Source organism: Phascolarctos cinereus, unplaced genomic scaffold (assembly GCF_003287225.1).
Source record: "Phascolarctos cinereus isolate Bilbo 61053 unplaced genomic scaffold, phaCin_HiC Scaffold_9;HRSCAF=440, whole genome shotgun sequence".
NCBI classification, from domain to species: Eukaryota; Metazoa; Chordata; class Mammalia; order Diprotodontia; family Phascolarctidae; genus Phascolarctos; species Phascolarctos cinereus.
Window position 1 is genome coordinate 75127436 of NW_027556402.1, and position 26821 is coordinate 75154256.

The 26821-nt window shown below is 36.6% G+C and overlaps 1 long non-coding RNA gene across 1 annotated transcript in view; it reads right to left on the bottom strand.

Annotated features, from left to right (window-relative positions):
- Positions 1-456: 456 nt before the first annotated feature.
- Positions 457-26821, bottom strand: part of LOC110215968 (uncharacterized) — a 33121-nt gene continuing 6756 nt past the window's right edge. Inside the window, exon 2 of the long non-coding RNA XR_002326657.2 lies at positions 457-647. This is a non-coding gene — a long non-coding RNA (uncharacterized LOC110215968). The remainder of the gene's footprint in view (positions 648-26821) is intronic.

Here is a 26821-nt window from a genome sequence, read left to right on the forward strand (position 1 = left end):
TCACACAGCTAGTAAGTGCTATGTGTCTGAGGCCAGATTTGAACTCAGGTCCTTCTGAATTCAGGGCTGGTGCTCTATCCACTGTGCCACCTAGCTGCCCCATTCTACGTGATTCTTGCAAGTTATTTATTTTGGGGCATGAAGTACAATAGGGATGAAAGCATGGCATAGCGGAAAGAGTGCTGGATTTGAAGTCAGAAGATATAGGTTCAAATCCTCATTGTCACTCCCTGAATGATGATGGGTAATCTAATTAACCACTTTGGGCCTCAGTTTCTTCATGGGTAATGTGAAAGGATAGGACTAGATAGCCTCTACTAGAAAGTCTCTTCTAGTTTGAATCTATGATCTTATGAACAAATAGTGGCATCCTAAGACGTAATCGATTTAGGACAGGAGACTTAAATTCATCAAGGGCTCCTCACCAGGCTTTTGCTCTCTCCTTACTTATTTTGGTTATCAACCACCAATCAGTCATTTTTTATTTTGTCCTTTCCAATTCACAGATCTCCACAGGTAAAGAAAAGAGAAACAAAGTAAAAACTAAGAAGCTCTGTCTTTTTTTTTTTTATCAGTCATCATTTTTCCATTATCAGTCCTATCTCTTCTTTCATCTTATTCTTCTTCCCAATACTCTCAGTTAGGCCCTGGGGAGAGAAAAAAATAAAAAATATTACATAGTCAAGAAGTCATTCATGGTTATCATTTAAAGTATGCAAAATCAAGAGTTCAAAAGTCTCTCAGCCAGTTGGGAGTCATGCCTTCTGCCAGGGACCACAAGAGGTTTCCATTGTACCAGGAGGAATGACATATATACAAATAAGTATAATGTAGGGTAAAGTGTGATGGGGGCAAAGACAACCTCAAAGCAAAATACTCTGGGAAAATTTGAAGTGGTAGAGAACACTTCCAGGAGTTGGTAAAATCAAACCTGAGCCTTGAAGGATATGTTTTGAAATGCAAAAATGAGGAAAAGTTCCTTCCAATCTTAGGGGGTGAGGAAGTTTCAGGGATACATAGAATCATGAAGCAGTTTTTTAAACTTTTTTTTTTTAGGCAATTGGGATTAAGTGACTTGCCCAGAGTCACACAGCTAGTAAGTATGAAGTGTTTAGTCTGAGACCGAGTTTGAACTCAGGTCCTCCTGACTTCAGGGCCAGTGCTCTATCCACTGCGCCACCTAGCTGCCCCAAAGCAGTTTTTTTTTTTCTTTTAGCAAATAGCCAGGAGTCCAATACATTGAGATAATGGTGGAGCCAAATTGTTGGGGATCTTAAATGTCAGATTAATAAGATCATGTAAATTCAAATGAATAGCTAATTATAGCAAATATATCTTAAACCATCTAACCAATAGGGAGTACATTTTTTAGAGTTGAATGAGATGGCTGGATCCTTCTGTGGATTTATTAGCAATAGCAATTCCCTGCTGCCCAAAATGGTGCTCCCAGCTATTAAAGCGGTCACTAATTGGTCAAATGTGCAAATCTAGATCTTCTCTAAGTGATGCTGAAAATTATATTAACTTCCTATGCCTATAACCAAGGCCCAAAGCCTAGTGGAAATCAAGTTGTAATTGAAAAGACATCATATGGTTCTTAAAGATGCTTAGTGTGCTCTAACTCTCCTTCCTCCGTGTTTTATTTTCATATTTGAGGGAGAATTAATGCATGTATTTGCCACAGCCAGATGTTTAGATTTCTCAGCCAAGTGAGATGTGGAATTATTGAAAGAAATAGGAAAGGCTAAAGAAGGAGGCTTACCTTTTGTAACTGTGATGTGTGGGTGTGTAAATTCTGTGAACCAAATTAAATCTGAGTGAGCTTAATGAATATGAAAAAATTCTTTACGAGAATGCTTTAAATGCGATGTAATTTTACAGTCTATTATTTCTGGTTGAAATGCTTCATTAGCCATGTGTTTGGTCCACTCTTTTGGATAAGGACCTTATCTGTCATTTTATTTTCATAAGGAACTTCCAGGTGACAAAATTCTCTCTTCTAACGCAGGTTGGAACCTTCTCTGTAATTTAGTCTTAGACTAGAGTTGCCTAGAATGCTGAAAGGTTAAATGATTTGCCCAGGCCAATACAGCCAGTAAACATTAGAGAAAGCGCTTGAACTCAATTCTTCCTGGCTTTGAGGCCAGCTCTCTACGCACTACACCAAACCCACTCTTTCCATTTTTGGATACAATTGCTAAAGCAAACTTTCAGAATTTTTTTTTAGAATGTTTTTTAATCTCCTTATCAAATAGTACAAACTGGTCATAAGGTATAGCTACATAAAATTGGCAATTCTGATCTACAGCTAATTTATTTTAACCTCTTAAGCTCCAAGGAGGCAGGGGAATTACCTTTATATCTCCCTCCAATACAGTGCTTTGCACATGGAAGGACTTTAAAAGCTGGTTGTTGGAATAAACACAAGAACTTTGATATTAAATCCTACTCAGTATAATTTGACTGATAAATGCTTAGTAATTGGTAGATTGTCTTTAGAACTTTTACCAATGAGGATAAAAAGATCTGTAGCCTCAAATATTGTAGAACTACTAAAGAATGTGTCGACCAACTCTAAATATTTTAAGAGCTTACTTCTTTCTCTGTTTTAGGTAGGCTTTCCATGGGAAATTGTAAGATAAAAGCATGAATCAAAAAATGCTACTGGAGAGTGCTGCAATTTTTTTTACATCATTTTTATGCCATTTTGTCTTTTCTTCCCAATTATATTTCCTTCATAATGCTTCATAGTAAATCTCCTTCAAATGAATCATTCAATTAAAAATTATTTATGAAGCACCTGCTGTGTGCTAGCACTGTGCTTAGTACTGAGGATATAAAGACTAAAGTGAAACAGTTCTTGCCCCAAAGATCTTGTATTCCAATGGGAGAGACAACACAACCTAAGCGACTAGTGTACCTTTATCAGAGAGCAGGGGAGGGTGGTAGTGGCTTCTGGAAATCTCTGAAGTTTCTCTTCTTCTTCTTCTTCTTCTTCTTCTTCTTCTTCTTCTTCTCTTCTTCTTCTTCTTCTTCTTCTTCTTCTTCTTCTTCTTCTTCTTCTTCTCATTCTCTTCCTCTCTTCCTCTCACTCTCTTCCTCTCTGTCTCTCTCACTCTCTTTCTCTACCATCTATATCTCTTTCATTATGTATCTACGTATACACATATATATGTATTTGTATGTCTGCATACATATTTGTATACATATACACATGTATTATAGATACGTATGTGTATATGTCACTACATAGGAGAAGGGTCTGGGATAGAAATCTCCCAGGGTACTTTCCTCTTGAAATTGAGATTGTGTAATGTAAGCACAGACAGGGAACAAGACAGTAACCATGGGAAGAAGAGAGAAAGCACACAAGAAGGAGCAATCGCATGAGAAGAGAAGGGGGAGGAGGTGGAATGGACTTAGATAAAAAGCAGAATAATCATTGGAAGCAACAATTAAAGAGCACACAAGACTCTCTGATGGAACAGGAGGAGGACAATCAGATGGAGACAGAGAGAGAGCTCAAAAGCAGAGAAAACCAGAGCTAAGCAGCACAAGACTAGCGGTCACTAAGAGATGGAAGAATCTGGCCACGCAGCTAAAGAGTCACAAGAAACAGAGGAGTCTGCATAGGGCAATACAGCATACAGTGATGATTCTACAGCTACAGAGAAGTGGGTCGGAAAGCATCTGCCTTGCTGAAGGCACCTGGAGGAAAGGAAACTCAAGAGATGGATGTCATGATTCTAAACTGTGTCCTTCCAATTATGTTGTGTCAAGAGGGGATTTTATTATCCTGTGATGGTGAAAGATGGAATCCATTTTTATGGGTATGGATAATGATTACTATTCATTTAATTCCCTGTCATTTATCTTCCTATTCTATTTTATTTAAATATACTTTTGCTCTTGAATTCACAAGTTTTGTATAGTCTGACATAGAGACGGGCATGGATAGAGGCTTAGATCATAGTTCAGATGACCCAAAATGGTACACTCAACCTGGGGAGGAGACTCTTAGAATCCCTGTCTTCCTTCAAAACTCAGCTCAACTACTACTTTCTGTAGTCCTCCTCAGCTGCTAATATCTCCCCCCACCCCCTGTCCCAAGCCTATGATCCATTTATGGATTGGTTTTCTGTATGTACCTATTTATGTGCATGTTGTCTCCCTCACTGGAATATAAACTCCTTGAGGGCAGGGACTCTTTTTTTTCCCCTTTATATCATCAATGATTAGCATGGTGCCTGGCATACAGTTAGTGTTTAATATATGCTTGTTGATTAATTGATTAGTGAGGTATTGAAGAATCATGTGGGGAACTTGAGAGGGATCAGGTCTATATTATTACAATTTGGGCTATTTCGTTTTTTTAATTGCATTTTTTCCCCAAAAATAAAGATAAAATACACTAGCATTTAATATAGTTGTGTTTTTCATTTTGTACACTTTTCAAAGAGCATAGAAAGGGCTTGATTAATAATTATATTAATGACATTAGGAGAGACAGTGATATGAATAATTGATACCTATGGATAATGACTCTTTCGTACATCAAAGGATATGTGATTTTATTCATGTAGATTCTCTTTCCACCAACACAAATCATAACCTAACCATACCTTGGTTGAAAGTTTCATGAGTTGCAGTGGCCTATGATGAACTGTTCCATATTTAGGGTAGTTTTCAAGAAACAATTCATCACCACAACCATACATGAAGCCCTTGCAGTTTGGTAGGATCTATTAGAGTATGCATACCTTTGAGAATATACACTGTGATAGAGTATTATTTTAGGTCTAGTAGCTAATTATACTTTAAAAATACATATTAGCCACTAATTCTAGCAATTAGTAAAAACCATTGATTAGAATTTGACTTCTCCCTCTTTCCACATATACTCCTGAACCCATCAGGGCAAGTACTAAATAGAAGATATTTGTTACCAAAGGAGACCAACAGGAATTAAGGAGAAGGATTATGTTGGATAATCCAAAACAAGTTAATTAGTCTTTAAGTAATTGAGAGTTGGCTGAATTTACAGCCTTGGTGAGCATGGATACCTCCATTTAATGTACAGAAAATGTGAACCAAGGGAAATGAAAAGTGAGCTATCATAGCTAAACTACCCCCTTAAGAAGAACCAGAAAAAAAAAACTAATGAGAAAAATTATGTACCAATATAATTTTGAACCACAGTAGCATTTTTAGGTTCTAACAACTCCAGACCTATAAGTTATATAAGTTATACATACTGCTAAAGTTCAGTAAAAATATAAATTTCTAAATCTGCTGCAAATAGTACACACTAAATCCAGTGACATAACAATCTTCTTGTTCATTTTCATCACACGTTCACCAGACCAAAGAATATTGCCAGAATGCTATAAACCATTGTTTATACATTATTGTGTATTAAATAGTGGCACAGCCAGCCCTGGAATGCGGAAAACATCTTCACGAGTTCCAATCTGGCCTTGGACACTTACTAGCTATGTGACACTTAATACTGCTTGCCTCAGTTTCCTTATCTAGGATATGAGTTGGAGAAGGAAATGGCAAACCACTCAAATATCTTTGCCAAGAAAACCCCAAATGGGGTCACAAAGAGTCAAATATGACTGAAACAACTGAACAACAGAAATAGTGCTAGTTATTAGATATATAAAAGTCACTTTATACTTGAGAGCTGGCCAACAGATCTGGAAGTCTTCCAATTCCCTTTAACCTGCACAGTTTGCAATTTAGCAGAGAACTGACAAAACTAAAATCTCCAGTGAGCACAAATTGGGTGTCATATGGCATTGTAAGTTGTAGGAGAGCATAGTGACAGAATCGGCAGCTAGGCAGGAGTTCAATTCTGGCCTCAGACGCTTACTATCTATATGACCCTGGTCAAGTCATTTAACCCTGTCTGCCTCAGTTTCCTCATCTGTAAAATGAACTGGAGAAGGAAATGGCAAACCACTCCAGTATCTTTACCAAGAAAACCCCAAATGGAGTCACAAAGAGTCAGGTGCAACTGAAAGGACTGAACAACAACAAATGTAACAGGATTGTCCTTTTTGGGTCCAGTTTCTCAATAGTCTCTAAATTTCATGAAATAGAATTTATCACCATATTTGTAAAAGTTCCAGTAGGAAAATACAATTTCTGTCAAGAAATCATTAATAAGTATGAATGGTTCTCATTACGATGACTTTTTTCCTTTCCTCCTTAAATGCGTTTTTAACTATAACAATATGACACTATGTAACACAACGAAATCACAACGAACTAAAAACCTGCATGGTATTGGCTATGTCTGTGTTCATGTCTACGCCTCTTTTAGTCTGCATCTCTTTTTTATGTTGATATCTATACTTACAGGTAGTGCCTCTTAGATTGTGCTATATGTAACCATAGAGTGCAGTAAACAGTCTAAAAAGTTTTATAAAGAAGAAAGCTGTGATCCTGGGTAGGCACACACAAGAGGCTTATCTGTTTTTTCTGTTTGTGGTTCTCATGCCTAAAGTATTTGGTCAAGGTGGGCAGTCATTGGAAATTCATTAAAAGTGATTACATGAACAAAATCTTGGCTTCTTTATGGTACAGAATTAATCATTGAATGTTCTCCAAAATATGAAAACCTATGGCTCAGGCTATCTGATCTGAACTCACGTGGATTGGGTCAAGCTTTCAAAACTGCACAATAATGACTCTCTGAAATTGACTTGTGTCTCTAAGGGCCCTTCTCCACTTGATGGTACTTACACTCATAAATATTCAATGTACAACTGTTTTACTAGAACAAAAAGAACCAGAAAAAAGGCAATAGAAATGGCTTTTTATCCTTTCCACTAGTTACTCCCACCATGGGTCTTGGCACTGCTATTTCACAGTTTATCTATCCCTTAGTAACAGTGGACATTTCTTCTTTGCTTTCTCTGTACTATCTGACCATCCTCTTTTTAATCATTATGTTTTTCTTCCCTTGAATTATGACACCTGACTTCACTGGCTTTCTCCTACTTTTCCTTCTATAGAATGTCCCATCCTTTGTTATCCCCATAGCATTCCTTATATTCTTTCCAACAGTTAAAATTCTTACCCTCCTACCTCTGCCTATTACTGCATTAGAGCTTTGGTGGGAATTATGAATCAAAAGCAATGAGCAAGCTAACATGACGTCAGGGGAAAAAAATTGAGAAAGCCCTGGAAAGTCAGGAAAGTGTTTTACATGTAAAGTGTTGTTAGGAAGTCCCAAGTGACTAAACACTGATTCAGTGATTTGATATGGCAAATAGGCAGTTTGCCACAGTGGTTACCCTAGTATGTTAGCTACAATAAATACAGAGAACTAAGAATCTCAGCTCCAGTGAGTACAGAGAGCAAGCAGGATTGTTCAGGGTCATAGAGAGAGGTTGTTCTGTTTGCCTACCAGTGCCAAGTACTTGTTATAAATACACAAAATAAAGGTAGGTATTTCTATTAGAGAAGATGAAAGCTTTGGAGGACACCTGCAGTTCAACAGAGAAGATAAAGTGTTCTTTGAAAGAATGAAAGAAGGGCTTCAAACGGAAAATGAAGAGATTGAGAGGACCCTTACCTTTATCCCAAGTCTGGAAGCCTGGGAAAGAAACTGGACATTTTAGAGGCCACAAGTGGTGTTTTCAGTGGAGAATAATGATGATGATGATGATAAAATATTTATATAGCAATTCCTATATTCCAGGCACTATGATAAGCACCTTACAATTAATATCTTGTTTGATTTTCATAACAACCATAAGAGGGAGGTGCTATTATTATCCCCATTCTGCAGATGAAGAAACCAAGGCAAACAGAAGTTACATAACCTGTGTAGGGTCACACAACCGATACTTGTCTAAGGTCATATTTGAACTCAGGTCTTCATGACTGCAGGCCCAGTGCTGTATTTACTGTGCCACCTAGTTGCTTCCAAAGATGGACCTAGGAAGTTAACAATTGCTTAAGAAAATCATGTGTGAGGGGCAGCTAGGTGGTGCAGTGAATGGAAGTCAGGAGGCCCTGAAGTCAGGAGGACCTGAGTTCAAATCCAGCCTCAGACACATAACACTCACTAGCTGTGTGACTCTGGGCAAGTCACTTAACCCCAATTGCCTCACCAAAAAAAAAAAATCACATGTGAGAATTGAATTTGGAATTCTAGACCATGATTTAAGATCTAGGAATGAAAGACTTTTGGGAGGGAATACATATAGAATACATCAAATATATAGTGATTAAAAATATATGGTCCTGAAGACCCCTGAATCTGATAAGGAAGTTTTTGAATTAAAAATGGAAAGGAAAAAAATGGAAAATGGAAAGAGAAGGAAAACTACCCTCATATACCTGCAAAGCCAGAGACTACAAATACAGAACCATTGATGGTTACATACAAATATACATCAATGACATGAAATCATTAATGATTCCTTTTTTGGGAATTTCATCCTTGAGAACATTTCTTTCCTCTTGAACTGACTTCCTTTAAGAATTTTAGGCCATTGGATTGTACCCATTTTTTTTTTCTCCAAGCTGTTTGAAATCTGTTCTCTAATGTTTACATAAACCAAATAGGCCCTGTGTTCTTCTTATCTCTCATGAATTCTAAGATGCCACACTCTCTTCATAGTTTCATTCATTTCAGTCTCACCAGCCAGAACCTCTTCATCTATCAAAATCAGATCAATAATATCAGTTCTCTTTTCTTCATCAGAGAGCTTGAATTATCAGCAGTTGGTCAATTTGTACAACATTATTTTTTATGACAATAGTATTTTAAAATTTCCCTTGAAACTGAGGCCCAGAGAAGGGCTCATACTACAACTAATGTCACTAATTCACTGTGTCACCTTTGAAAATTCTATTCATCATACTATGCTTGGTGTCCACATATATGGAGGTATAGGGTTAGACTAGATGATCTCTGAGTTCTCTTCCAAAGTGTCTTCATACTCCTTCTCCCAAGATTACCTAATTTCATTCTGTATATGATTATTTTGTATATGACTATATATGTACATGTTGTTTTCCTCAGTGAATAGAACTCCTTGAAGGCATGACGGTTTCATTTTCATCTTTTTATGCCTACTGCTTTGTATAGGGTCCAACATATAGTAGGTGCTTAATAAATTCTTGTTTGTGGGAAAAATACATAAAAAAAATTTCTCAACAATACAGGAGTAGTCTGGTAGCTAGAAGACTAAAAAAGCACCAAAGTTGAATGTCTAGCTTTTTATTATCAATGAAAGCTTGACTCCCATAGCTAAGCTTATCATGGTTTTGTAAAATAAAAAATATATCATTTACAAGGAGAATGGTTAAAACCTAGGAAAACTTATATGAACTGATGCAAAGTGAAGAGAGTAGGACCAGGAGGACACTGTACATGGTAACAACAGTATTGTAGCAATGATCAACTGTGGAAACTTAGTTATTCTAAGCTATACAATGGTCCAAGATAATTCCAAAGGATTCATGATGAAAAATGTTATCTACCTCCAAAGAGAGAATTGATGAACTCTGAATGCAGATTGAAGCATACTTTTTCACCTTATTTTTCTCCCTTTTTTTCAATATGATTTATATGGAGATATGTTTTGCATGACTTCATATGTATAATTAATATCGCTTGCCTTCTCAATGAGTGGTGGAGGAGCTGGAGGGAGGGAGAGAGTTTAGAACTAAAAATTTTAAATAATCAATATTAAAAATGAATAAATAATAAAAATCATTTAAAGAAATAAATGTTCCAACATTCTAAGACTCTAATGAGTCTGTGATCTCAAAGATATGCTAATTCTTTCCATCAATGCAGATTGCATTCCATGTGTTAACCAAGTCTATGTCTGTGAAATACAGGTTTTGGCAGGTTCTGCCATGATGGAAGGAGGCAACTAGGTGGCTCAGTGGGTAGAGTGGTGGAACTGGAGTCAGGAAGGCCTCAGTTTAAGTCTGACCTCAGACATTTGCTGCTAGCTATATGAATCTGAGCAAGTCTCTGTTTGCCTTAATCTACCAGAGAAGGAAATGGAAAACCACTCCCCTGTTTTTGCCAAGAAAACCTCATGGACAGTACTGGTATGCTGTGGTCTGTGGGTTCACGAAGAGTTGGATATGACTGAAGAGTGAACAACAACAAAAACCATGATGGAAAGGCTTTAAAAATAGTCCAGGGAATTTTTTTTTTTCTGCGGATCAGTTCAGAGAATATCAAAAAAGACTCATTAACGATAGGCTGGCCACTTAGTGATAGATTCTATGGCCATGGCAAACTATGAGATAAAAGAATAAATATGTAAATAGAAAATCATAGAATAAGGTTATTATAATGTACATTGTTTATGTGAGGTCTGTATTTCTACTGATTCATCTTGGTACCTGACATAGCAGGACAGTGCTATGTGTCTGACATCTTTTCCCTTGTTTTCATATTTTACAGTACCCAGAGACATGAAAACCTATGTAGTATCCCCTCCTTCTGCTGCCTCCTTCCCGTCATGCCCAGAGTGCCAGGGTTTGGGGTAAAGACATAAAGAGAGGAAGAGAGGTATGACGCTATGGCAGCAGACATGTCAAGATCAGAATGAAATGGAAGTGGGAAATGATAATAGTAATAGCTATACTGGGGCAGCTAGGTGGCACAGTGGATAGAGCACTGGCCCTGGATTCAGGACGACCTACACTCAAATCTGGCTTCAGAAACATAACACTTACTAGCTGTGCGACCCTGGGCAAGTCACTTAACTCTATTGCATAGCCAAAAAAAATAATACCTATACTTTAAATGACACCTTAAAGACATGCTCTCTTTCCTTATAGAAATGACTTAGCACAGTCAGTAAGTGTCTGAGGCAGGATTTGAACACAGGTCTTTCTGACTCCAGGTCCAGCACTCTATCCCACTGTACTGGTTGGCTACCTTACCCTACATGCTGGTGGCTGATCTCATTCATCCTTCTCTGTGATAGTTAAACATGGTCAGATGACATCAGAGGTTCTCATTTTCACCACACCGACAAAGAGAGGGGACGATCAACTCACTTGAGTACCAGTCCCCACCAGAACCTACATTCCATTTCTTGTGCCATGAACGAACTGTCACCTTGATGTTAGTGTTTCTGTGTTTCTATCTGATGACGAGTCCTATTGGAAATGTAAATTGAACTTCACGTGGTACTCAATTGTTAATTCTAATTTGTTGCTAATGGGAGATCTTAATTATGTTTGTGTTAAAACTCTTAGGTACAGATGTTACTATGTCTAAGGGACTTCTGAGTTGTTGAGCAGTTTTGTTGATTGATTCTATGCTAAGTAACAAGACTGTTTATAGGTGGATGGGTCTGCTTTTGTGGGAAACCAGTGTCTTGGCAAGATCATGTGACCAGTTCATTAAAATAAATCACATCCAAAAGGAGGCAGAGTAGGCTATTGAGAAAGGATTTGGAGCTATGATTTTTTTTTTTGAGGCTAGATCTTCTTATCTCAGGTAGGCTGAAAGTACAGTGGTCACTCATGGGCTCAATCCCACTATTGAGTAGATTCCCACATACTGGGGATATTCACTAATCCCCATACTTCTGGACTATGAGTGCACAGAGGTAATAAAAGTTGAGGGACAGAGCATTTTAGAGTCCCTGTTATCTGTAGAGTACCTAGCATCAGCTGAGCACTCACAACTTCTGCCCCTGTGGGACATGCAGAAACTTTCAGGGTGACAACCAAATAAATTTTCAAATATTTGTGTGGAAGTGGGAATTCTTGGCTTTCTGCAAGCATATAATACTTGAAGAGTACTTTAAACATTGACTAATACAACCACAAGGTCTAAAGTTTCCCTTGGGGTAGAATCAAAGGGCCCTAAGTTATGCCTTGTCATTTCTCTACTTTCTCCTAGTAATGAAGTGCAATTAGTCTTTCATCATCTGATTTCTTTGTAATAAGATAATTTATGCAAACTCAGTTCCATATCAGAAGCCAGTCTCGGTGTCGAATAGCTGTTGAGGTATTAGCAAAGCTTGATTAGTTACAGTCTATTGAAGGCTTTTTATTGACTCACTGTTGGGAAAGGTACTTTGCATCATCCATCAGAGTTAAAATTAAGAATTAGATCATTATCTCTCTGGACACAGTTCACTTCTGGCTTTCATTCTTGCTTCCGACTCTCGAAACTGTGAAAGAAAAGAACTGAAACAGTAGAATAAGGAAAGATATTAAATATGGTAGAAAAGGCTGTCAAACCTTTAGATGGGTGGAGATTACTGCAGGCAATTTGATCATAGCAGGGAAGCACAAATAAGGCCTTCCAAGGCAGCACTTTGGATCAATATGCTATTTTAAATGCTTTTAAAGCCTTAAAGTCTTCTAAAGCTTTAAGTTGCTGTGAATCATAAAAAAGATGTGTGTGACTATTACCTAATAACATGTTTGCAGATTTAGGTGAGTGTTATCTGAAGATGGATGACATTTCGGAAAATGTATAATGGTTCTATGTCCTAGGCAGCCTACATCCTCATCTGTTTTTCAAAAGTCACTCTTAGAATCAGTTGACAGACCTTTTTTATTTGTTTAATGGTTTGCATTAAAAAGAAAATCTGAGGAAAAAGTTAGGCTCTGGAAAGATTACAGAGATGTGTTTTTTTTTTCCATTTCTAAAGTCAGAGAGTGATCACCGATTTCTTGTCACAAATTCATTTGACTGAAATACTGGTTTTCGTTTTAACCAGGACAAGGAAGAACAATGGAAAATAGTTAGGTTATAACTTGGATTTAATGTTCTACCAGCTATGATATACCTTTTTTGAAATTCAGAAGGCTTAAAACATTATTAAGCTAATTTCTATCAGCTAGTGATGAACTGAATGAATTGGAGGGCAGGAGGCTTGTACTATACCAGGAGGATCAATATTATTTGGTAAGTGAAACAGAAGGACTCATCATTATGTATGTTTGAATACTAGATATTGATTTAAAAACATTTCCCACAGTTATTTACTTCAAGAAAATTACATTTGCACCTGCAGCCTTATGATACTTGGCGAGGCTCAAAATGTTGGCACACTTGTAACCACATCCATGATGCAAAGCGTAGTCATAGAAAAGTATCACATGTCTGCCAATTTCTGTGTTGTGATGTTTTCCAAAGCAGGGTGTAAAGGTGAAACAAATATATATACACACAAAATGGATCTTGTGCCTTCTTTTCTATATTCATCTTTTATTCTATAATTGGGGTCACAAGTGTGGAAAGAGCACACAAGCTGTGACATGGCAAAGAAAAGGGAATAAACATCTGCAAAATTATCAAAGTACTCTCCTGGCCTTTGGACAATTATATTAGATGCCCTAGATTCAGAGCTCAGAGGGAACTGAGAGAGCATTTAGCCTCAGCTCCTCCTGTTGTTTTGTGGATGAAGAAATTGAGGGTTGAGGAGGTTTCAACTTGCCCAAGCTCATCCAACTAGTAAGCTGCAGATTTGGAATTTGAACCTGGATCCTTTGGACTTGGACCTTCTCATTCCAGAGTATTCCAGCATTCTTGGGTGCCCCCAGTACTGGCTCTACGCATGGGTATGATGATGTTTGAACATGGGTCTTTCTTCACAAATTACTTCTATGACAAAACATGGTCTTGAAAGCTAAACTATGATAGATAAATTATTATAAAAATATGCTCTTGATAACAAAACCAGGAAGAGTCAAAACAGAGAAAGAAAACCATCCACCAATATTCCTAATGAACATTGGTGCAGACAATTTAATAGCAAGAGATTATAGCAACATATAAAGACTATAATCAGGTTGGATATATACTGGTGCTCTTTTAATATTAGGAAAACTGTGGGCAAACATAATTGGCCATATAAACAACAAGAATGACAAAAATAATATGATTATATCAGTAGAAGCAGAAAAAGAAATAAAATACAACACCCATTTCTGTAGAAAACAGAAATAAACGGGCCTTTCCTTACCATGGTAAATAGCATGTATCTAAAACTAAGGGCCAGCATTATATGCAAAGGGAATAAATTAAAGGTCTTTCCAATAAGGTCAAAACAAGAATGGCCATTTCCACCATTATTATTTAATATAGCTCTAGAATACTAGCATTAGCAATAAGACAAGAAAAAGAAATTGAGGGAAGCACAAAGAAAAAGCTAAACTATTGCATTTTGAACATGATATAGTGCTGTACTTAGAGAACCTTAGGCACTCAACTAAAGTGAATTGACATTATTAACTTCAGCAAAGTTGCATAATATAAAATAAATTCATGTAAATCATCAATATTTTTACATTACCAATAAAATCTATCTGGAAGAGTTAGAAAGAGAAATTCAACTTAAAATAATTATTGAATGTATAAAATAATTGGGAGTTTACCTACCAAGGTACACACAGAATACAACTCTAAAACACTGTTTATGGAAATAAAGGCAGACCTAAATAATTAGAGAAATATTAATTGCTCATGGGTAAGAAGCACCAATATTATAAAAATGACAATACTACCTAAATGAATTTACTTATTAATTGATATATCAATCAAACCATTGAAGGATTACTTTATAGAACTATAAAAATAATATAAGAATTTGTTTAAAGGAACAAAAGTTAATCTCAAAAGAAATAATGAATATATGTACATATGTGTATATTATATATGTGTGTGCATGTGTATATATGTATATACACATATATGTATATGTATATATGTATGTATATGTGTGTATATACATACACTCATGCGCGTGCGCGCACACACACACACACACACACACACACACACACACACACATAATTAAAGAAAAGGAGTCTAATTGTACCAGGTCTGAAACTATACTATGAAACACTAACAAAAGAATTTGGTACTGGTTAAAAAAAAAACAGACTGTGCAGCAAAACAGATTAAGTATACACCATATAGAAGAAGGTGAATCTAGTAGCCTAGGGTTTGATAAACTAAGAAAACTCAGTGACTAGGATAAGAACTTATTTGATAAAAACTACTGGGAAAACTGGACAGCTTTCTGATGGAAACTAGGTTTATGCCAAAACCTATTACCATACGTCAGGGAAAGCTCCAAATGGTTTCATGATCTACATATAAAAAGGTCTTATTATAAATTAGAAGAACAAAGAAGAAATTACTTTTCAGATCTATGTGTGGGGTAGAATGAATATCAAATGGTAAAGGGGCTGTGGAAAAGCAGGTACATTGATGAACTGTTGATAGAGCTGTCAATTACCGATACTTATTCTGCAAAACAATTTGGAACTATGCCCAAAAAGTTACTAAAACTGTATATGCCCTTTGAATCAGTGATGCTACTGCTACCAGGTCTGTTCCCCCCAAATAAAGAAGAAAAATATCAATATGCACAAAAATATTTATTTCAGCCCCCAGAGAGCAGATCCAGGAAAGGACATTGCTTTTACTGCAGTTACTATTACTCTCACTCATGCAGCCATAGGGTGAAAGTAATGGGGTGTCTATACCACATAGATCCCCTCTTCACAGTTTAATCTCTCATAAATTACTCCAGTGCCTCTTCTTGGGTCTTCAGGATCCAGGGGCTCTCCCCTTATCTTTTTAAGATTATATGGCTCTATCCTCTCTTAGAATCAAGTGACCAAGAGACTCTACCATTCCTTCTTGCTGCATACTCTGGCTGACTTCAGTAGCTGGGACTTAAGGTATCAAGGCTTAGGGGCTGTTCAACTTTTTTTTTTCCTCTCACCCGCACCTTTGCTCTAATAGAGCATTTATTGAGTGTGAGTGGAAGGCACTACGCTAAGCCCTTTGGAATGTGGATATAAAACCAACAACAACATGGTTCCTACTCTTAAAAAGCTTTACATTTTAATAGAGGAAAGCAACATATAAAGGGGAGCTGGAAAAAGGAAAGGGGAGGAAGGAAGATAATCATTCTGCAAGGGATTTTTGTCAAGGATAAAATGAAATAACAGTTTTAAAGTGTTTTGTAAACCTTAAAATTCTATATACATGTTAACTATGTTGACGATGATGATGATGGTGATAATAATGATAGTGATATCTGAGAGTCAGAAATGACCTACCCAATTGCTACACTTTTGTCTGTGAAATATTAAAAAGCAAAACTGAACCAAAACCAGAGGATGGCCTCCATTGTGTTGGATAGGTCCTCTATCAAGTATTTATGGAAATGTGGATAAAAAGATATAGTAGGCATGGAATTGTTGTGATTTATATAAGAAAATAGTCACATCAATGGAATCACAGATGCATCAAAGTGTAAAACCATACGTATACAAAATTAAATTAAGTTCTATTGTGTAGTTTTGTATTTCCATTACCTAGAATTGGGGGGCAGCCAGAGAAAATGCAAGAAGCTGAGAGATGGAGTGCCTTGTCTATGGAATAGCCAGTAGGTCAGTATTGCTGGATTAAAAAAATGTGTTGGGGACTAAGATGTAAGAAGACTGGAAAGGAAGGAGGGAGCCCTGCGGAAGATAGACGGCACCAAATCACTCACTGTCAGAGAACTTTTGGCTCCTTTTTTTCATCTGAGGAGGCTGGCTACATTAACAACAATACCCATAAATCTATCGGAATGCACTAGTCCACATAAGTATTTTATAACCAAAACATCATGTATCATCTTTTAATATATTATATATCATCTTTTAATATATTATTTTAATATATGTATTTTCATTTTTTAGCATTATCTTTCATCTGGTACAGGTTCTTGAAGAAGTCTCTTCTATTAACATCTGCCTTGTATGCTTTTCCCCCTTGGCCATAGGCCATCTTACTGGCCTCCCTCCTTTGCCTTCTCACCAACATTTCTTTCAAGTGTTTCTGGGACATTTCCCCTCACTTTTTAGTGAATGTTTTTCTTTGCTTCTGTTCCTTGAGGCTTTTAGACAGTAGAAAGAAAGGACTTTTTTTTAATCAAGTAGTTGAAAATATATTTGTATTTACTTGATGAAAGAAGAAATCTTTTCACATCTTTCTTTCTGAGCCCCATGAAAATTAAGGTTGTTGGCAATGTTCCCAGGGATAGTTTCTTTGTGGAAAATCTGTGATTTTTTCCCTATTTATATTATGGTTATCAAATTTGGCTCTAAACAGAATTAACACATCTTTTTTGAAGTATTTCATTTTAAATTTTCTTTTTTTTGCTCTGAGTTTTCTGCTGTGCCTACCCAACAAAGGTCCCAGCAGCAAATATTCTTTGTTCAGACTCTCAGGTTACATCCAGCTCCAAATTCTGAATTATCCCACCCCACCATGACTCAAATCATTAAATCATATTAAATAAAATGTCTTTTTTTTCCCTAGAATCTTGTTTCCATTTAAAATTATATTTCATATCTTACTTGGTTGAGTGTTTTACCCGGGACATTCTTTTCAGATTTCATATCCATTTGCTTGAAAACTGTAATCCACCTGGAATTTGGGTCAACATCAAATACTTTTGACATTCTATCATACTACTTTTAAACTATAGTTAGATTTAACAGCACAGAAATGGATGGATACTTACATAAAGCATTTATTAAGTACTTACTATGTGCCATGGCCTGTGTGTACCCTTAGAAGTCAGCTTATTCCACTACGTTTGTCTGTTCTTTTCATCTTCAGAAATTTGTATGTAACATGCTCCTAGGGCAGAACATACAAAATCCACTCTCCCAAATTCTCTCATCAAGTTAGGATAACAAATGGTTCACTTAGACAACAAAAGAGATCACTGCCAAGGAAACTGCATTCACTTTAGTTGAAGGGTAAATGAAGTTTCATATATCTTCAACCAAATTCATCACTTTTCATTCCAAATCTTTCCCTTACAACTCATCTATTTCTGTCAAATTACACTCACTCACTCATATTCAAATTGTTGGTGTTCTACCCTCTTTCTTAGCTCCTCCTACATTCAATCACTCTTTTTTTGAGGAGGGCAATGTGGGTTAAATAACTTGCCCAGGGTCACACAGCTAGTAAGTGTCTGAGGCCAGATTTGAACTCGGGTCCTCCTGACTCCAGGGTCAGTGCTTATCCACTTCACCACATAGCTACCCCTTATTCACCATTATCCCACTTTTCAAACTTGTTGATTCTGACTCCAAAGAAGCTCCAGCATCCACCCCCCCTTTCTGTTGTCTTTGTCTCCCAACTGTAGTATTGAAATAGCTCTTGTCTTGATTTTTCTGACTCCGTATTCTCTTTACTTCAAACTATCCATCACCTGCTTTTTGTTTTTTAATGCTCATGTTGTTTCTTAAGACAGTTCAATAGTTCTCCATTGCCTATAAAGCTTACTCTTTATTTAGGCATTCAAGGCATGCCATAATCTGCTCCTACCCTACTCATTCAGCCTTATGCTACTATCGACTAAATACTCCATGATTAAGAAAAAAACTATACTATGTTTTGCCTTTTCCCCTATACCTTTGAACCTTTGATCATTCCATTCCTAGTATGTTTAACTGCCAAATCTTAATCTGTCGTGCTCCTCCTACTTATGAGGCCTTCAAGATAAATTTTTATTTTTTTATTTTTCAATTATTTTTAAATTTTTTAGCTTTTTAAAAATCAATTTATTTTTAGTTTTCAACATTCACTTCCATAAGATTTTGAATTCTAAATTTTCTCCCCCTCTGTCCCCTGTTCCCTCCCTAAGACAGCATGCAATAGGCTCTACATATACATTCATATTAAACATATTTTCACATTAGTCGCATTGTAAAGAAGAATTAGAGCTAATGGGATGACATGAAAAAGAAGAAACAAAACCAAATAAGAAAAAAAGAGAGCAAATAGTATGCTTCCATCTGCCTTCAGACTCCAGATTTCTTTCTCTGTATGTGGATAGCACTTTCCATCATAAGTCTTTTGGAACTGTCCTAGATCCTTGCATTGCTGAGAAAAGCTAAATCTATCAAAGTGGGAAATTATCTTCTCTTCTCCAGACCTTCTGTTGAATTTTGTATTTCTCTTATGGAATTACATTTTTTTTGTGGTATTTACTATATTTCATTTCTAGTGTGCAAAGCTACACGAGGGCAGATACCTTGTCATTTTAAATTTTGTATCTCCCCTTGTGTCTAATGGGCACTTCAATATTTGTTGAATTTAAAAGCAGTATAGATAATGGAATAGGGGAAAGGGTAAGGGAGGAAGTGGAAAGGGAAGGAGAAAGAGGCAAGAGAGAAAAAGACATGGAAAAGAAAGCAGGGCAAAGAAAGAAGGGAAAAGGTAAAGGGGGGAAGAAAGAAGGTAGAAGTGAGAAAAAAGGAGGAGAGGGAAAGGTAAAGAAAAAAGGGAAAGGGAAAGAAGGAAGGAAGAAGTCAGAAGAAAGGGGAGAAGGAAAGGATTAAGGAGAAGGAAGAGAGAAAGGAAGAAAGAAAAGGGAAGAGAGAAAAAGTTATATTAACAAACTTCTTTGTGATAAAAATGATCAATATGGATTTTTAGGATTATTACTTTCTCTTTGAAATTAGTTTTCATTTTTATAATTTAATTTCAGCTGTTTGCCTCAGAAATGGATTTTTTATTAACTTCACTTTTTTTTTTCCACACAGTATCACAGTCACTCATATTTTCCTTTTAGTTGTACATTTTTAAATATTCACGTCTCTACTTAGAGGATACATTTTGACAGAACACTTCATCAAAAACTATGAATATTTAGAAATTGCAAAACAAGAAAATAGTGGAGTCATAAAAAAGGAATGAAATATCCCAGCCCCCATTAGTATTAGTAGGAGATGCTATGTATCGTGCTGGAAATATCTCTTTACTTGAATGCTACCTCTGAACTGACAGAGGGTCAAGTTTCATGTGAAAATGTAATTAGACTTCTTTTAATTAGTCATAGAAGGTAGGATTAGGTGGGGGAGGCAAATTTCTTTTTTTAGTATTGTATTATATTTTCATTTCTTTTGTTAAAAATTTCCCAGCTACATTTTTGTTTCATTAGTTTTTTTTTTAAATTACTCTTAACATTCATTTAAAAAAATTTTGAATTCTAAATTCTCACCTTCCCTTCAGCCCCTCCCCACTCTCATTGAGAAGGCAGGCAATATTTTATCAATTATATATGTGAAATCATGCAAAACATATTTCCATATTAGCCATGTTGACAAAAAGAAAAAAAAAACAAGAAAAAGGAAATAAAAAAGTATGCTTCACTTTACACTGAGTTCATTAGTTCTCCCTCTGGAAGTGAATAGCATTTTTCAACAGGAGTCTTTTAGAATTGTCTTGGATATTGTATTAATCAGAGTAGTTAAATCTTTTACAATTGATCGTCATTCCAATGTTACTGTTACTCTATACAATGTTCTACTTACTTTACTTTGCATCAATTTATATGCATCTTCCCAGTTTTTTCTGGAACTATTGGGGAAAGTAAATTTAAACTTTATATAATGAACAGTTTCCTAAAAATGAGAGCTGCCTTAAACTATAGCAGGCTACCAATGGGAGGGAGTGAAATGATCTTCAAGCAGGACCACCAGTCATTTATGTTGTAGAGAAGATTCTAGTCTACGTAAAAGTTAGGCTAATTAAAGTTTCTTAACCTGGGATACATGAATTTGTTTAAGAATATTTTAATATCTGGACAGCTAGGTGATGCAGTGGATAGAGCAGTGGCCCTGAAGTCAGGAGGACCTGAGTTCAAATCCGGCCTCAGACAAACATTTAACACCTACTAGCTGTGTGACCCTGGGCAAGTCACTTAACCCCAACTGCCTAAAAAAAAGAAAAAGAAAAGAAGAATATTTTAATATCTGTATACCAATATAATTGATTTCCCTTGTAATCCTGTGTATTTTATTTTATGCACTTAAGAACATGATTCTGACAAATGGTCACTAGGCCTCACAAGACTGCCAAAGTGGTCCACAACACAAAAAATGTTAAAAACCTCTGAATTACATGGTTTGTGAAATCCATTTCAACTCTAAGTTTCAATCATCCTTTGTGGGGTCAATTTCCTTAGCTGCAATGTGGGGATCAAAACACTGCTATTATCTACTTTACAAGATTATTGTGAGGAAAGTTAGTCAACAAGCATTAATTAATTACTTACTATGGACCAAGCTCTGTGCTAAGTGCTGGGAATATGGGGAAAAACAAGGCCCTATGCGCAAGGAGAGTACATTCTAACGAGAGAGGTAACAAGGATAATAATCTGGACACCTGTAAAATAGAGTATAGGAAAGTAAACTAAAAGGAGAAAATATTTTGTAAAACATGAAGCACTATGAAATATAAGTAATTTAAAAAATTGTAGTGGGCACATGTGTAGTTCTATTCTCTTAGGTGAGCTTATTATTCATTGAGTGCTAAAAATTTTGTTAGGTGGTCCTGTGGATAGAGTGCTGGAATTAGAGCTGGGAAGAACTGAGTTCAAATTTATTCTTTGACGATTATTAGTTGTGTGATGTGGGGTGAGGGGCAGCTAGGTGGCACAGTGGGTAGGGCACTGGGCCTGGAATCAGGAAGACATTTACCAGCTTTGTGACCCTGGGCAAGTCACTTAACCCTGTTTGCCTCAGTTCCACATGAGGTTGAGAATGGAATGGCAAACCACTGCAGCATCTCTGCCAAGAAAATTCCAAATAGGGTCACAAAGAATTGGACATGACTGGAACAACAATAACAACAATCTGAGGTAAATTACTTAACCACTATCTGCCTCAGTTTCCTCACCTGTAAAATGTAGAATATAGTAATACCTTTCTCCAAGGGTTGTTGTGAGGATCAAATGAGATAATATTTATAAAGGACTCTGAGAATCATAAAGTACTCTATAAATTCTAGCCATTATTATTATCCTGAAAAATAAATAATATGGAGATGGAATGATCATCCTAGTCTTTTTTTTTGGCTTATTTTAAATTTTTTTTTATTAGTTTATTTTGATTTATCAACAATCACTTCCACAAGCTTTTGAGTTTTAAATTTTTCCCCCTCCCTCCCTACCTCTCTCCCCAAGATGGCACGCAATCTAATATAGCTATATGTATACATTCTTATTAAACATATTTTCACATTAGTGATGTTGTAAATAAGAATTAGAACTAATAGGAGGAACCACCAGAAAGAGGAAACAAAACACAACAGAAGAAAAAAATAGCGAATAATATGCTTTGATCATTATTCAAACTCCATAGTTCTTTCTTTGGATGTGGATAGCATTTTCTATCATGAGGCTTTTGGAGCTGTCTTAGATCCTTGTATTGCTGAGAGGGGTTAAGTCTATCCAAGTCAAGTCATCACTCAATGTGGCTGCTACTGTGTACAATGTTCTCCTGGTTCTGCTCTCTTCAAACCATACAAGTCTTTCCAGGTTTATCTGAAGTCTACCTGTTCATCATTTCTTATAGCACGATAGTATTCCATTACATTCATATATCACATTCACAATTGTGATTACTATCTGTGTCTTTCTCTCCATCCTCCCACCCCTGTTGATGCTTTTCTTTCTCTTTTCTCCCTTCTATTAGACCCCTTCCTCTTCTTTCCCCTTTTCCCTTCTGCCTATAGGGCATGTTAGATTTCTATACCTGATTATGTTATTTCCTCCTTAAGCCAAATCTGATGAGAGTAAGGTTCTAACAGTGCTATCTCCCTCCCTTCTTTCCCTCTGCTGCAATAGATTTTTGTGCCTTTTCCTGCGATGTAATTTACCCTTGGCTGTTTCCTCCTTTCCTTTTCTCTCTACATTTTTGTAGTCAGATAAGATTAATTCACTTATTTGGATCCATTTAACCCACTTGATTAAATTTTTTTTCATCATTACATCAAAGTCAATTTATACCCACCCCCTTTATGTATGCCCCTTTAACATGGTATAATAACAATACAGTTCTCAAGAGTTACAAGTGTCATCTTTCCTTGTAGGAATGTAAAGAGTTTGCCCTCATTAATAGCATGTTGTTTCTTTCTGTCCCATTTGCCTTTTTATGTCTCTCTTGAATCTTGTATTTGAAGATCGAATTTTCTGTTGAGCTCTGGTCTTTTTATCAGGAAGGCAAGGAAGTCTCCTATTTCGTTGAATATACATCTCCTCCCCCTGAAAAATCATGCTCATTTTTGCTGGGTAGTTGATCCTTGGTTGTAATCCAAGCTCCATTGCCTTACTGAATATCATATTCCACGCCTTACGATCTTTTAATATAGAAGCTGCAAGGTTCTGTGTAATCCTGACTGTGGTTCCATGACATTTAAATTGTTTCTTTCTGGCTGCTTGCAGTATTTTCTCTTTGACCTGGTAATTTTGGAATTTGGCTATTACGTTCCTTGGTGTTTTCAATTTGGGATCTCTTTAAGGAGGTGATCAGTGGATTCTTTCTATGGCTATTTTACCCTCTGGTTCTAGGACCTCAGGGCAGTTTTCCTTTATGATTTCCTGAAAGATACTGTCCAGGCTCTTTTTTTTTTTCATCATGATTTTCAAGTAGACAATAATTTTTAAATTGTCTCTCCTGGATCTATTTTCCAGGTCAGTTGTTTTACCAATGATGTATTTTACATTTTCATATATTTTTTCATTCTTTTGTTTTCATTTGAATGATTCTCGCTCTCTCATAAAGTCATTAGCTTACATTTGTTCAATTCTAATTTTTAACAAATTGTTTTCTTCTATTAAATTTTGTACCTCCTTCCCCATGTGGCCAATTGTATTTTTTAGGGACTTGTTTTCTTCAGTGTATTTTTTTTCCAGTTGGCCAATTGTATTTTTTAAGGACTTGTTTTCTACAGTTAATTTTTGTCCTTCCTTTTCCAAGCTATTGGCTCTCTCTTGTATACCTCTCATTTCTTTTCCCATTTTTTCTTCTCCCTCTCTCATTTGACTTTTAAAATCCTTCTTGAGCTCTTCTAAGAAGGCTTTTTGGGCTTCAGACGAGTTCATATTCCCTTTTGAGGTTCCAGATGTGGGTTTGTTGACAATATTGTCCTCTTCAGAATTTCTGCCTTGACCGTCACTCTTCCCATAATAAGAATCTATCATACGTTTCTTTTTGCTCATACTTCCTGGCCTTTAAAGAGATTGGGCTCTCCTGCTGGGGAGCAGAGGGCACAGACCCAAGCTTCTTGTGTTGGGCTGGGACCTGGTTGATGGTTTTGTGTTCTGGGGCCTCCAATGTTGGCAGTTGGAGGCTGTAGGATTCTGGCAGCTTACCTGGTGTTGGGCTGGAAACAACAATCCTGGAACTCTAGGGGTAGGATTGAGTAGTGTGTCTCCTGGAGATTTCCTGCTCATCTGGGCCTTTCCTTCCTTTTACTTTCTTCAGCTCTTTTCAGATGGATGTTGTAGGGTGTTTATCTGGCTGGGGCCTCTTGGAGCGCTACTTCCCTTAGTTTTGCTGAGGCACTGGGAAAGCCGGTTGCTATAGAATGCCAAGTCACCTGGTGGTTTTCTGAGCTGGTTTCCACCAGTTCCCCTATCCTCAATGAGGCACGAATCCAGGTGTTGGTGTTTGCTTGTTCCACCACCTGGGCTTCAGGATCTCCTCTGGGTAATGCTGAGGTGGGGCTTTCCACTAGCTTGCCGGGATGCCTCCCATTCTGTACTGCTCCCCTTCCCCCAGGGTCAGAGGGGCCTTTCCAGTTAATCCCTCAAGCTACCTTGGGCTACTGGACTTCTGCAACCCATCTTTCTTCTGGTTCAGCTGTTCAAGGTTTTTCCTGGGGTGATATTTTCTGGACTTTGAGGGGTTAATAAGGGAGGGTAAGAGAGACTCACCTCTTACTCTGCTATCTTGGCTCCGAAAGCGGAAGTTCAACCCATCCTAGTTTTAAGAGCTTTCTTTAATCTCTAGCTTTGAATTGGACAGAATCTATGACTGATAAGGTCATAGATGTGTAAAAGTAGAAAATTAATAGAGTTTTAAAATCCTTTATTTAAAATAAATTTTGTTATTGCTTTTTTAAAAATCACAACCATTTTCTGCCCCTCACCCCTGGACCTGTACCTTCTTTTACAACAAAGAAAAAGAGTTGAACAAAAACAACTTATAGTAATGCAAGCACCATTTTGCTTCCATAGTCTCTTACTTTTCTGCCAAGAAGGAATAGACATGCTTCATCTTCTATTCTTCTGAACCAAGACTGGTTACTCTAAGTACTTAGAATTTAAATTCCTCATAGTGTTCTTTTAATTCACATTAAAAATCCTTGATTTTAAAGATGAATCAAGTACAGTCTTCATGTTAGGAAAAGGGACTTGAATCTTTCTCAGTAGGTATAATGGGATGTAACTATGAGAACTAGTGGATGGAACACTGGATTTGGATTCAGAAATACTTGAGTTCAAATCCAACCTCAGACCTTTACTGGCTGTGTGACCCTGGGCAAGTCACTTAACCTCTGTCTGCCTCAGTTCACTCATCTGTAAAATGGAGATAATAACGGGACCTTACTCCCAAGGTTATTGTGAGGATTAAATGAGGTATTTGTAAAGTGCTTAGCATATGTAGATACTATATAAATGCTAGCTATTATTATTATAAACTGGGTCAGAAAACAGTTCTCATTATGCTGTCTCTGAAATAATACTTCAAAATAGTCTACTTTTTTTTTTTCAGAATTAAGCTTCTAAGAAAGTGGAGTAGTGAGGTTGAATGATATTCACCTCTCCTGGGTGGGGAGCACCATGGGGAATAATTAGAGTTCTAAAAATTTCGTTTGGAAAACAGAGACCAAGAAGACTTCATCATCAAAGCCGAGTGCATCTCTTCCAGGCTGCTGGCATGGCTTGGAAGAGATCGTGGCACAAGGAAAAGACCCATATATACAAGACAGAAAAAGCAAGGATTAGTTGTTGTTTCTGTAACAGCAAATAACTGGAAACAACGTAGGCGTTCTGCAGTTGTGGATAGCTGAATAAAGTGTGTTGTGTGAATATAATGGACTTTCATTGGCTCATACAAGATGACAAATAAATAGAACAAGAATCATAGGAAAACTTGTATGACTTAATGAAGACTGAAATGTGCAGAATCAGAAGAACAATTTATGTGATGACAATAAGAATAATGTAAAGGAAAACAACTTTAAAAAAATCAAAACTCTGATGAAATCTAGGAAAATTAAACTTCAAAAGAATGATGATGAACCGTACATCTCATCTCTTGATAGAGAGGCAGTGGACTAGATGTGCAGAAGGAGCTATACGTTCTTAGATATGACCAACATGTTAATTTGTTCTATGGGACTATATTAGCTATAGGAATGAGCTTCTATTTAGGGTGATGGGTGGGTGTGGGCTACTGGATATTGATGGAGAAATAAAATATTTTTTAAAATGCATAAAGAAATGCAAAAGGGGTACAAATGCCTTATCAAATTATACACACACACACACACACATAAGCATATTTTTTTTTGGTGAGGCAATTGGGGTTAAGTGACTTGCCCAGGGTCACACAGGTAGTAAGTGTCATGTGTCTGAGGCCAGATTTGAACTCAGGTCCTCCTGACTTCAGGGCCAGTGTTCTATCCATTGAGCCACCTAGCTGCCCCCTATACATATATATACATATATATATATATATAATATATATATATATATATATATATGTGTGTGTGTGTGTGTGTGTATATTTCTTAGTAAACATGTTATACAAGTTCATAATTTATTACATCCTTATCATAACAACTAACACATATAGCACCTACTAACAGGCCAAGTGCCATTCTAAGTGCTTTACAATTATTATTGCATTTGATCCTCACAATAACACTGGGAGGTTGGCACTATTATCATTCCCATTTTATAGATGAGGAAACTAAGGCAAACAGAGG